An 11,368-nucleotide genomic window follows, 5' to 3' on the forward strand; every position below is an offset into this window, starting at 1 on the left:
GCAGGAGGCAGGCAGGCAGGCAGACAGGAGGCAGGCAGGCAGGCAAGCATTGCACTGGAGCAGTACCTGAGAATTCACTAACTGAAAATAGTGTGAGCTTTTTGAAACCCCAAAGCCCACAGTGAATTACCTTCTCCAACTAGGCCTCAATGTTTTATGCTTTCTAAACAACTAGAGATCAAGAAAACATATGAACCTATGGGAACTATTATATTTAGGGATACTAGATGGATATGTTAGTTTTGAAATTTTTATTAGACAGGTAAGTTTGATAGTTGTATAAGGATAGTAAAGTCTCATGCTGTTCTGGGACAAGGCTCTTAGTACCCAGTACTCCAAAATGACTAAGAATCAGTCACATTAGTCTTCCATGTTGAGCAACTGCCTGCCTGAAAGACTTTCTTTCTCCCTCTCCCTCCCCTTCTCCCTCTCCCTCCCCCCCTCCTTGTTTCTTGCTGAAAATACTTGAGAAGACATGTTGAGATTGGACAAAATCAAGACTCTAAGGCTCTTGAGACCCCAGTTCCAATCTATGTTACTAAAACTCTTGAGACTCCAGTTCCAATCTGTCTTACTACAAACACCTTCCTTGAGTTGCCTGCAGAATGATTCTCTGTGATCAATTACCAACTGGGACTTTAAGATCTCATTAGGAAAAAAAAAAGCTCATTAAGTAGCCATTCTGGGGTGAGGCTATCCTTACAAGTTTTTTTTTTTTCCTTTTTAACTGGTCTCCACATTTAATGAATAGTGGAAGAGCACCCACCTGTTAACTGTCTTATTACTTACTCGTAATGCGAGAAGCTCAAGCTCTTTAAAGCAAGGAGTTCTGGTTTTTCTCTCTCCTGGGCCACAATGCCAAAGACAACAGCTTTTGACCTGCTGGCACCAAGTAGAGTATGAAAATAGACTGGTGTAGATACTGTTCAGAAGCAGAGAGTTAGCAGAGACCGTGATAAGGTGAGCATCGACTGTGGTAGATACAGTCTCGTGTACCACCTCTGCCTGTAGCCCTTGGTGAGGGTGTTTTTACCCATTTGGGGACATGGTGGACCTTTGCAGAGGTGTTTCTGGTGTGACAGTGATTTGAGAGTGGGTGGAATCATACATGATAGACCTGCAAGATGAGGAATAGCTTGTTTGTTCTTACCAACTTCACACAAACTAGGGTCTCCTGGAAAGCAGGAGCCTCAAGTGAGAGGTTCACTCTATAGCATCAACCCTCCCAAGGGAAGCTTCACCTTGTCGTAGATGGGAAGTAACAAGAAGATCCCATACAGTCGGATAAGTGCCGTGTTCAGCCATCATCAGAGGCAGCAGGTGAGAACTACAACAGAGACCCACAGCCAGACATCATATAGCGAGAAAGCCCCTGGACACACAGCACTAAATGGGATATCTCCATCAAATCCTGTGGTTCCTGGTTCTGGGGTGTCTGAACACCTCTGGTATTCTGGCTTGGAGAGGACGGGGCTAAGTCTGGAGCAGGTGGGATCCGCAGTTTGCCTCTTCCCTCTAGGGTGTCAGACGCCCTACCCACCAGGCCAGGAAGGATAAAACTGATTCTGAGATGCATGGGGTTTGCAGAACTCTGGTCCAGCCAGGTATGCTGAAACAGTGTATAGTCTTAGAAAAGGAGTAAAGAGGTTCAGGGTCCCATGGTGGCTGTGGCTGCAGCATTAATGTCGCCCAATCTCTGATTAGAGTCCCTGCGAGTGTTGGGAGCCTGGCCAGGCAGGCAGGTCCAATGATGAGTGCTTCAGGGGAGAGAAAGTCTTCCCCCACACCCACGTGTTACAGCTCAGTAAAAGCAGCCACTCTTAGACTATTCTAATAACGTGTGCGCTGTATTCCACGTGGACAGAGACTATATGGACCTTGTGGGGTGGGATGGGATTTGGGGGGTTTATGCATTCTATTATTGGCTGAGGCTAAGATGCTGGCGTTGCTCTATATGCATGGGGAAGAATTCCAGGGACTATGCTACTCCATGACTGACTACCTATGACTAACGGGTTCAGGCTTTCGGGGTTACATGCTCCCAGACAGGCCCAGGAACAGTGAGGGAGTTTGTCCACCCCTGCTGGTCTTAACTTTTGAAATTTCTGTGGTTTGAACATTATCTACCTTGCAAGTTGCACGTCAGCTTCTCTTTTGGCACGGTTCACGTGCCCCACAAAATCACTCCCCTCGGAGCTCTGGGAACCCCACAAAAGAGGAGGCAGAAAGAGTAGGGGAGATAGAAGGGATGGAGGACACCCGAAGAACTAGGCCCTTTAGAACAACTGAGCAAAGCTCATATGAACTCACAGAGACCGAAGAAGCAATCACGGGGCCTACACGGATCTGCACCAACTCCTCAGCATACATACACACATTTCAGTTTAATACATTTTATAGACTACTGAATATGTCAATAAGTAGGGTTTTGATTCTTGTGCCTGTTCTTGGGGAATCTTTTATTTTTCTGTTGGATTGTCTTGTCCAAACTCAGTATGATGGTTTTTGTTTTATCTTATTACATTTTGTTTTGTTTTGATTTGCTTTTGTTTCTTAGAAGCTGTTCTTTTCGAATGAGAGACAGAAATAGGGTGGGTCTGGATGAGAAAGAACATGGAGGGATACTGGGAGGAGTAGAGGGAGAGAAAACTGTATTCAGATTATACTGTATGAGAAAAGAATCTATGCTTAATAAAAAAGGTCGTGGTGGTGGGATAGTCACGACTGGACAGTGTGCGGAGAGTAAGAGACTTTGGAGCACCGTGTTCTAAATGGAATATGTTCATCAAAGCCCTCCCTTCAAGGCTCGGGGATCTGTGTGGAAGAAGAGGCAGGAAGACTGTCAAAAAGCAGAGGTGATGGATGTATCAACGAAACAGTATTCTTTAGACAGAACAAGACCAATGCACACATCAACTCAAAGAGTCTGGGAACATGTGTAAGATTTGCACAGATTTATGCCTGATGGATCCCAGTTCTGATAAGGAGGAAGTGTACATGGGCCCCCATCCCTAACCAAGAAGCTATGTGCAATTGATATCCATTGGCAAAAGGATAACCAGTTTATTTCTAATAGAATGTCATTGAGTACATTAGCCATATGTCAGTTAACCACACTGCAGGTTAGGAGAATTGGACAGCATAAAACAAGTTCTATATTTTTTCTTGTTTGTTTGCTTGCCAATATTGTGGGATTTTGTTTTATTTTGGCATTCTTTGTTTTATTGTTTTTTGTTATGTTTTCATTTGCTGATTGTTTGAGAGAAAAGGAGAGAGGGAGAGAGGGAGAGAAGGAAAGAGACACACACAGAGAGAGAAGTTTGGTGGGTAGAAAAGTAGGGAGAATCTGGGAGGAGTTTGGAGAAGGAAAAAACGTTATCAAAATATATTACATGAATTTTTGCTTAGCATTGATACTGTAACTTAATTACAGCATTTCTCTCTTTCCTTTCTAACCATCAAACCCTTCCATCTCCTCACTCTCTTCCAAATTCATGACATCTCTCTTCATGAATTGTTATTGCATGCATATATGTATATGTATGTACATATATATTCTAAAATATAACCTATGAGTCCATATAATGTTGCTTGAATGTATGTTTTCAGGGATGGCCATTTGGCAATGGACAAACAATTGATATGCTTGTCCCTGGGGACTGCTTCCAGCCTTCCTCAGTTGCCTGAAGTTCTTTGTGTAGGGTTGAGGCCTCATAGCCTTTCCCTGACAGAGTTTGGTATCAACAACATATGTGTTGGTTGGTGTCTTCCTTATTCAGCTCATGTTTGGGCAATCATGTCATTTGGCGTTTACAGTTGTAGCTTACTTTATGTTACTAGGAGACAGAGTCTCACAGCAAAGTCCTTGATCATCTGGATCTTACAATCTGTCTAACCTCTGACTTCTCTTTCCCGGGGTTCCCACAGATTTAGTGGTGGGGATGTTTTATAGACGTAGCCACTGGACTGGGCTCCACTCTGAAAGAGGAGGGAAAAAAGGAACACAAAAGTTTTATCAAAGCCCTGAGCTCAATGGCACCAGGAAAACAAACAAAGAAACAAGCAAAATAGGTAAATAAATAAATACCCATGACATAAATAAAATAAAATCAAGGATACATGAAATCAAACTTTAGCTTTTCTGGATTTGCTACCTACCCTCATGGTTATAGCCTTCTGATACTGGAGTTGAGTGAAAAAGAACGAGTTCCATGAACTATTACTGAGAATCCTCTTAGGATTCTATGGAGTGCCTACTCACATTGAAACTGGTAGTTTTGCATTCCGTGAGGTCCTCACTCCTGTTCTTCTCCGTGTGGAATCTATAGTATTGTTCAACTTGTCCTAAGTTTGTAGCCTGGGGCTCTCTTATAGATGCTAAAGAGGCCAAAAAAGCACTTTGACCAAATTAACTCTATTGTCTCAAGCCTACATTGAAATATCAGACCAGCAGGCATTCTTGAACAACAGATTGTTTTTTTTTTCAGATTTTTAAAAATATATTAATATTAAAATGCTGCTTGTCTTTTTAGTATATTAAACATTTCTCTTTTCTCCATCACCCCTCAGAATTGTAGATGGTACTCAGGGCCTCATAAATACTAAGCCAGTGCTTACACATTGAGCTATATTCCCAGCCACCAAACTTGTCCTTAAACATGGTTTATTGGATCTTAAAACATCAAGGAGATATTCCTCCATATGAATGCATATATTTTCAACAACTTTTTTTTTAAGTGGGCAAAAAATTTTGGTGTAGCCTTTGCGAGTAATGATTAAAAGAGACAGATGAGAAAAATCTGCCAGAGTGGATTTTTTTCATGTGGGCTTCAATCACCACACTTAACTTTCCATTTTCCCATGGGATGCAATGGCGATGAGTGCAGCCCTAATGAGCTGGAACCTTCCCTCCTGGGCTACTTTGTGGCAGGTTGTTTTGCATCTAGCTTGGGGGAGATTCTAAATGAGATTAAATGAAAGAGACACGCCATCGAGAGAAAATCTTAGATTAGTATATTAAAATGTACCTGCCTCTTCTGTTTTAAAATAACTACCCATGGCAATTCTTAGCCTATTTGTTGACAAACTGTTCCAAAGTGATTTAGACAGGAGTCAGCAGCACACACACTTTAATTGGCTGCTCTTGCTCCAAAGAAACATTACCAAAACCTTTTCCATGGCTCATTACCGTGAACCCAGCATTGCTGTAACTTTCTTAACACATTTGACTTTGTACGCCTATAAAAGCCATGAGATACATATGTATGCCAAATGAAAAACATCTTTGCTATTTTTGGATTAAAAAAGAAAGACAAAAGAAAAGAGGATTTAAAATTGAGGTAATGAATGACTTCATTTAAGGCCTTTTGCCCATAGGAAGAGTATGTACCAGATACTTCTGTTCCTTATTTATAACGTAGCAGTCCAGGACTGTGCCCTACCTAGCATCAGTTGAAAGGCTGGTGAAGGTCAATAGTTTTTATGCCCCAGTGACAACCATTTGTCCAACTTTAAAAATGGAAGTGCTAAAAACCTCTTAAAGCCTGTTACCAAGGTACAGATGGCTTGTATTTTCTTTAATGATTCTTTGAAAATTAGGTATTTGAAACTTGGGAATCAGTTTTTTAATATTGGATGGTTTCTCCTACATCCAGCACTTGGGAGGCAGAGGCAGATGGATTTCTGAGTTCGAGGCCAGCCTGGTCTTCAGAGCTACACAGAGAAACCCTGTCTCGAAAAAGCCAAAAAAAAAAAAAAAAAAAAAAAAAAAAAAAAAAAAAGAAACATCTATAATATACACTAGAGGTTGATTTTTTTTTTCCGTAGAAGCCTAGATGGCTAGATAGTAAACATTTTAGGCTTTGCATACTGTACTCTGTCACAATTATTGACATTGCCATAAGCAATACAGAAATAGATGAACTCAATAGCAAAATAGCAAACAAACAAACAAAAACAGTAGGAAGAATGTATTTGATCTCTAGCCAGTAGTTTGCAAATTCCTGTATGTGCTCATGTTAAAATATTTGAGACTTGAGAATTCTGTTGGAAAAAAAGCACTTTCCATACAGTTGAAAATTTCAGGAACACATTTGCTGCCAACTGATCTCCACCATGTTGACACTACTCAGTGAACTGGTTCTCATCTGTAAGAGCCATTTGTATTTTGATGTAGACCATCCTCAACCCTACATTCATTTTCAAGAGGAGGGTTACAGGGACAGCAAGACATACCAGGTTGTGTGCATACATAAGCATGGAATAGCATGTGTCATGAATGCTACTTGGCATTCTATTAGGTTTTTCTTTTTCCTCTTTTCATTTTTTTTTTTTGGTGACAAAATCATTTACTAATAATAATACAGTAAATTATTTATACAGTTGCCTTCCCCAAATGGGATTAATGATAATTCCTTCCATGTTTTACAGTGTTGCTATGAGGACATGCAGAAGCTAGCTTTCAAGTCACTTCAAACCACAGAATATACAGCATTGTCCAGCAAATAATAGGCAAGTTATGTACTATCACATTTCCACTCATCTTTCTAACAGGGCTTTACCTCAAATTCACTGTAGCTATCTCTTGGTCTTTACCCTGTGATTTCAGCAATACTATCACATTGGTTGTCTTTCCGCCAACCCTTGATCGTGGAAGCTAGAACTGATGTATAAATGCTTCTCACTCTTCTCAGGGATAACAGTTTTGAAACACACTCCTTTAGGACAATATAAATAGGTAAACCCTAAAATTCTATGAGAGAACTCCTACAATGGATACACACACACCTTCAGCGAAATGGCTGGATACAAAATTAATTAAAAGAAATATAAATGATAAATGGGCTGAATAAGAAATTAGGGAAGCAACAGCCTTCACAATAGCCACAAATAATATAAAATATCTTGGTGTAACTCTAACCAGGCAAGAGAAAGACCTATACTATATGACAAGAATCTCAAGTCTTTGAAGAAAGAAATTGAAGAAGATATCAGAAGATGGAAAGATCTCCCATGCTCTTGGATTGGTAGGATTAACATAGTAAAACTGGCCATTATACCAAAATCAATCTACATGTTCAATGCAATTCCTATCAAGATTCCATCACAATTCTTTACAGCCCTTGAAAGAACAATTCTCAGCTTCACATGACAAAACAAAAGACCCAGGATACTAAAACAATCCTGTACAATAAAAGAACTTCTGGTGGTATCTTCATCCCTGACCTCGAGCTGTGCTACTGAGCAATAGTGACTGCATGGTGTTCTCATAAAACCAGACTGGCTGGTCTTGTGCCACTGCTGCACTTTCAGGTTGTGCTTTGAATGGCCTCTCCATGAGCAGAATGGAGGATGCGTGATTCCTTGCCTTTCTTTTTGCAGTCTCTACTGAAACCCTATTGAGGTTTATATGTTATTTTAAATATCTTTATAGACTGGAAAGAGGCAACAAAGCAAACAAAAGGCTGCCATTAACATGTGTTAGTTTCTTAACCCTAATATATTTTATTTTATTATTATCCCTTAGAAACCTATTCATTTTCTAATGGCAGACAAAAAGAAATGGACTCAGATGGGAGGGGCACGTGAGTAGAGCTGGAGGTGTAGAGGAAGGAAAACAAACCATAATCAGGATATATTGATGAGAGAAAAAAAATCTACTTCAATAAAAAGGGAAAAGCATTAAAAATTCCAGGTCATGATGAAATTGACTCTATGAAAAATTTCAAACGACCTTTCCCAAAACTCTCCTCTGGGGCCTTCTACATCAAGGGAACCCTGACCTTCTAAGCTATATTCCCAACCATCCTTTTTCATCACTTAAAATGTGTTTAAAATTGTTTCATCTTTTGCAGTACAGCATTAATTAGAATGTTAATAGGCTGTGGACTTTTTTTATTTCTTTTTTAAAAAAACTCCACAACTATATTTTCATGATCTTGTAATTGTGAGGTATGTAAAAACACTTCAGAAAAGGAATAGAATTCATGACCTGTCTTATTTCATTTGTGTACCCACTTATTGAAGGGGACCAATTCTATATATATTTCTAAGCAAATCATACATTTTTCCTAACTATAAATATTTAGCTTCTATTTATAGACATGAATTTATCAAAAACTAACCACAATTCCAGTATCACATCAATACATTAATGGTAATTCCTTAAATCATCAAATATTCAGCCCCTGTTTATACTTCTATTATGTCCCATGAGACCCGTTTATTGCAATGATTAATAAACCTTTTAGATTTATTTTCTGTGATTTTGCTTCACAGTCTCTACCCTCTCTTTCTCTCATACAGTTTACTAAATGAACACTTTTTATGAAATGAAAGGTTTGCTGATTCATCTCTAGTGTAGGAAAACTTTATTTTTTAATATAACGTGTAGAAATATTTTCTTAATGATTCTTCGAAAGCTTAGAAAAATAGGGCTTTTTGAGTTGGGTTACCAATGCTTCACTTATTGAATGGTTAGACCAGTGGCTCGCAACCTTCCTTCTGCTATCTTTGACCCTTTAATAATGTTCCTCATGTGGGGTGACCCCCCAACCATAAAATTATTTTTGTTGCTACTTCATAACTGTAATTTTGCTACTCTTATGAATTGTAATGTAAATATATGTGTCTTCTAACGGTCTTTGGTGACCCTTGTGAAAAGGTCAGTTGACCTTGCCTACATGTTGAGAACCACTGGCTTAGGTTAATGTTCCTGGAGTCTTTCAGGAACAAGGCTGTGTCCCTTTGGTACTCACACCTACTTTCTCTCCTCTTTGTTTCTTTATTCATTAAAGAAGTTCTTAGCATAGTTTTGGTTTTCAAAGGCCTGTGAAAAGAAAGACAAAAGAAAGAAGTGAGAGACTTCAGCAAACAGAGCATATTTGCTCTGAGGAAAAAAAAAAATCCCTGTGGAATGTAGTTCTCCAGTTCCAGTTACAGGGTAGGGACATCAAATTCAAGGGGCAAATTCCATGCAAATTGGTTCTTTTCAGGCTAGGTAGGTGGGTGGAAGAGTATGAGGTAAATGAGTTCTGGCTTTCCCTAGAGCTTAGTATTTGGTGAGTGATTTGAATATTGCAGGGCCTAGTTGTGGCCACAGCCCTTAGAGAAGGTGCATGTAGTAGAGAATCATTTAAATGGTTTTTTACATATTTAAATGACAAATGGAGTCTCCAATGTCTTGGGAAAGAGAGGTGAATAAAATTGCTGGCAAGATATTTTCTAAATCAAATTTAGTATCAAATTAGGCATAAGATCACTGTGTAAAAATAAGACCAGTGTCTTCAGCAACAGAGGCTTATTTAACTGATAGATTGGCTGGCTTGATTTCTAACCTGGACACTAGTATGCCAGGCCTGGCATGAAGGAGACTGTGATGGACCTTCCAGAGGTTCCTTTGAAAAGCAAAGACTCAGGACTGGAGAATTCCTCCATTATCAGGGACTTTTGGGAAATGTAAGTATACATTATGGGTGAGTTGAATTTCAAAGGAAGGGAAAGTGAACCAAATATCTGTGTGTCTCTTGTGTGTAAGGGAGTGCTGAGTCCAGCTGCTTCTAGAGTACAGTGCACTTAACAGTACAGGTCCTGACATGACCAAATCGATCATGGGAGTTGCCTAACCTTCCCACGCCGCTCTCACAAAGTCAGCTACTATTCCTCAGATACCCTTGGTGAATATATAGTCTGACGCTTTCTGACCCTAGAATGAAAAAAGGATGCTTGGAACAGACATTTTAATATAAATTAACAAAATCCACATTGTCCACAGAACAGCTTGTGCCTTTCAAGTAACAAAAGAGGTGGCTGAAACCAAGTATGAGTGACCATCACCAGAAACACAGATTCAGTTTTACCCAAATACCATGTGTCCAACGTGGTTAACAGTTCAGTTCTAATTAGACTTTAGATCACTGTAAAAAGCCAGCACCTTCTGCGGCACAGGCTTTCCAGGTGCTCCTTTGGAAGACAACGACTCAGGATTGGAGAGCTTAGTTTTCTAGTAACACAACAAAGACATTCACAAACCAGACACTTTTCCAATGCATCAGTGAGTACACTGAGCACGTAGGTTACAGGAAAGCAGGGGAATCTCAGCTAGAGGCCACAGATGGGAGCTGGCTGCATTCTTAGACTGTTGGTTGGTGTCAATCTGGGTTTTGGTTGTATATTCCAAAAGATTTTGTCAGAAAGATATTAGATCATGTAGAGGGAGTGGTTATAAAAGAATATTAAGATGGCCCAAGATAATTTAAAATGTTCTAGCTTCTCTGTATCACTGAAGTCCTTATCAGTCAATTAGTTTTTGTAGTCATAGTTTCTTTCCAGGAATTCCCATTCACAACATCATTCAATTAACCATACATTCCTTTGCAAAGAGTTAAATATGGCAACAGATCCATGCTGATGCCTTCCGTAAAAGTGTGACTTAGAAACAGCTCCTGGGTACCTTTGCCTGGATCTTTTTCAGTCTTCTTTCGTCTTTGTTCCTCGTCAGTGTCCTTCACGAGTGTAGGAACCCTCCAGCCTTGTCTGAATGACATTTCCTTTTGCTTCCTTGTGTTCAACATAGAGTAGTGTTTCATAGTTCAGGCTTTCATCACCGGTTCTTTAGCATTAGTTACTGTCAAGACTGGCATAAAGGAACAGCCTTAGGGGGCCTGCTCCTTCCATCCTTTCTGCTGTTTCCTGTGCAGTACCTTCATGGGTCAATGAATCTGACAAAACTCTGGTCAGCTTTGGTTTGACCATGTCATAATAACAACAGTAAAATGGCAGATGTGTACATTTTTAATTCTCAACTCTAATGAGGGCAGCATATTAATAAGCATTGTAGGTATAATGGAGAGAAACCGAGGCATCTTTTGTACTGAGTCCTTCCTTGTTGGATGTTTGCCTCTGCAGGTATCATACCTCTTTATTCTCACAAAATATCACGAGGGAAATATTAATTCCCGTTTAAAAAGAAGAACACAAATCAGCATGGTTATGCGGCTGTAATTCACTTAAAACTGTGTTTGGGTTCCCTCCTCATCCATCAGCATCTTCTGTCGACCCACCTTTGCAGCGATGCTCCTGTTATGCCTTCCTTTCTATTCCTGCCCCAGCCGCCCTGAGTTGCACCTCATTAACTTTCACCTGGGGGATTTTAGCAGCTTCTCTATCCAAATTTTTCTCTGCTCCATATTCTTAGTCGTTCTACCCTTATATCCAGAGGTATTTCTTCACACATATAAAAACTCATCTTGTCACTTTAGAGCCCCTACCCTCACATCTGCCTCATGTCCTTCTTGACAACAGAATAAAAGTTTCAGAAATTTGAGCTTGTGAGAAGCTGTTGCCAATCTACTTTTCTTTCTTTCTATAT

The 11,368-nt window shown here is 39.8% G+C and overlaps 1 long non-coding RNA gene across 1 annotated transcript in view; it reads right to left on the reverse strand.

Annotated features, from left to right (window-relative positions):
- The window catches only part of LOC116073244, a 15,997-nt gene extending 11,780 nt beyond the window's left edge, over positions 1-4,217 (reverse strand). The window contains exons 1-2 of the long non-coding RNA XR_004111740.1: positions 4,159-4,217; positions 3,828-3,978 (exon numbers count right to left, since the gene is read on the reverse strand). This is a non-coding gene — a long non-coding RNA (uncharacterized LOC116073244). The remainder of the gene's footprint in view (positions 1-3,827; positions 3,979-4,158) is intronic.
- Positions 4,218-11,368: the final 7,151 nt, after the last annotated feature.

This window comes from Mastomys coucha, unplaced genomic scaffold, assembly GCF_008632895.1.
Source record: "Mastomys coucha isolate ucsf_1 unplaced genomic scaffold, UCSF_Mcou_1 pScaffold23, whole genome shotgun sequence".
Lineage (NCBI taxonomy): Eukaryota > Metazoa > Chordata > Mammalia > Rodentia > Muridae > Mastomys > Mastomys coucha.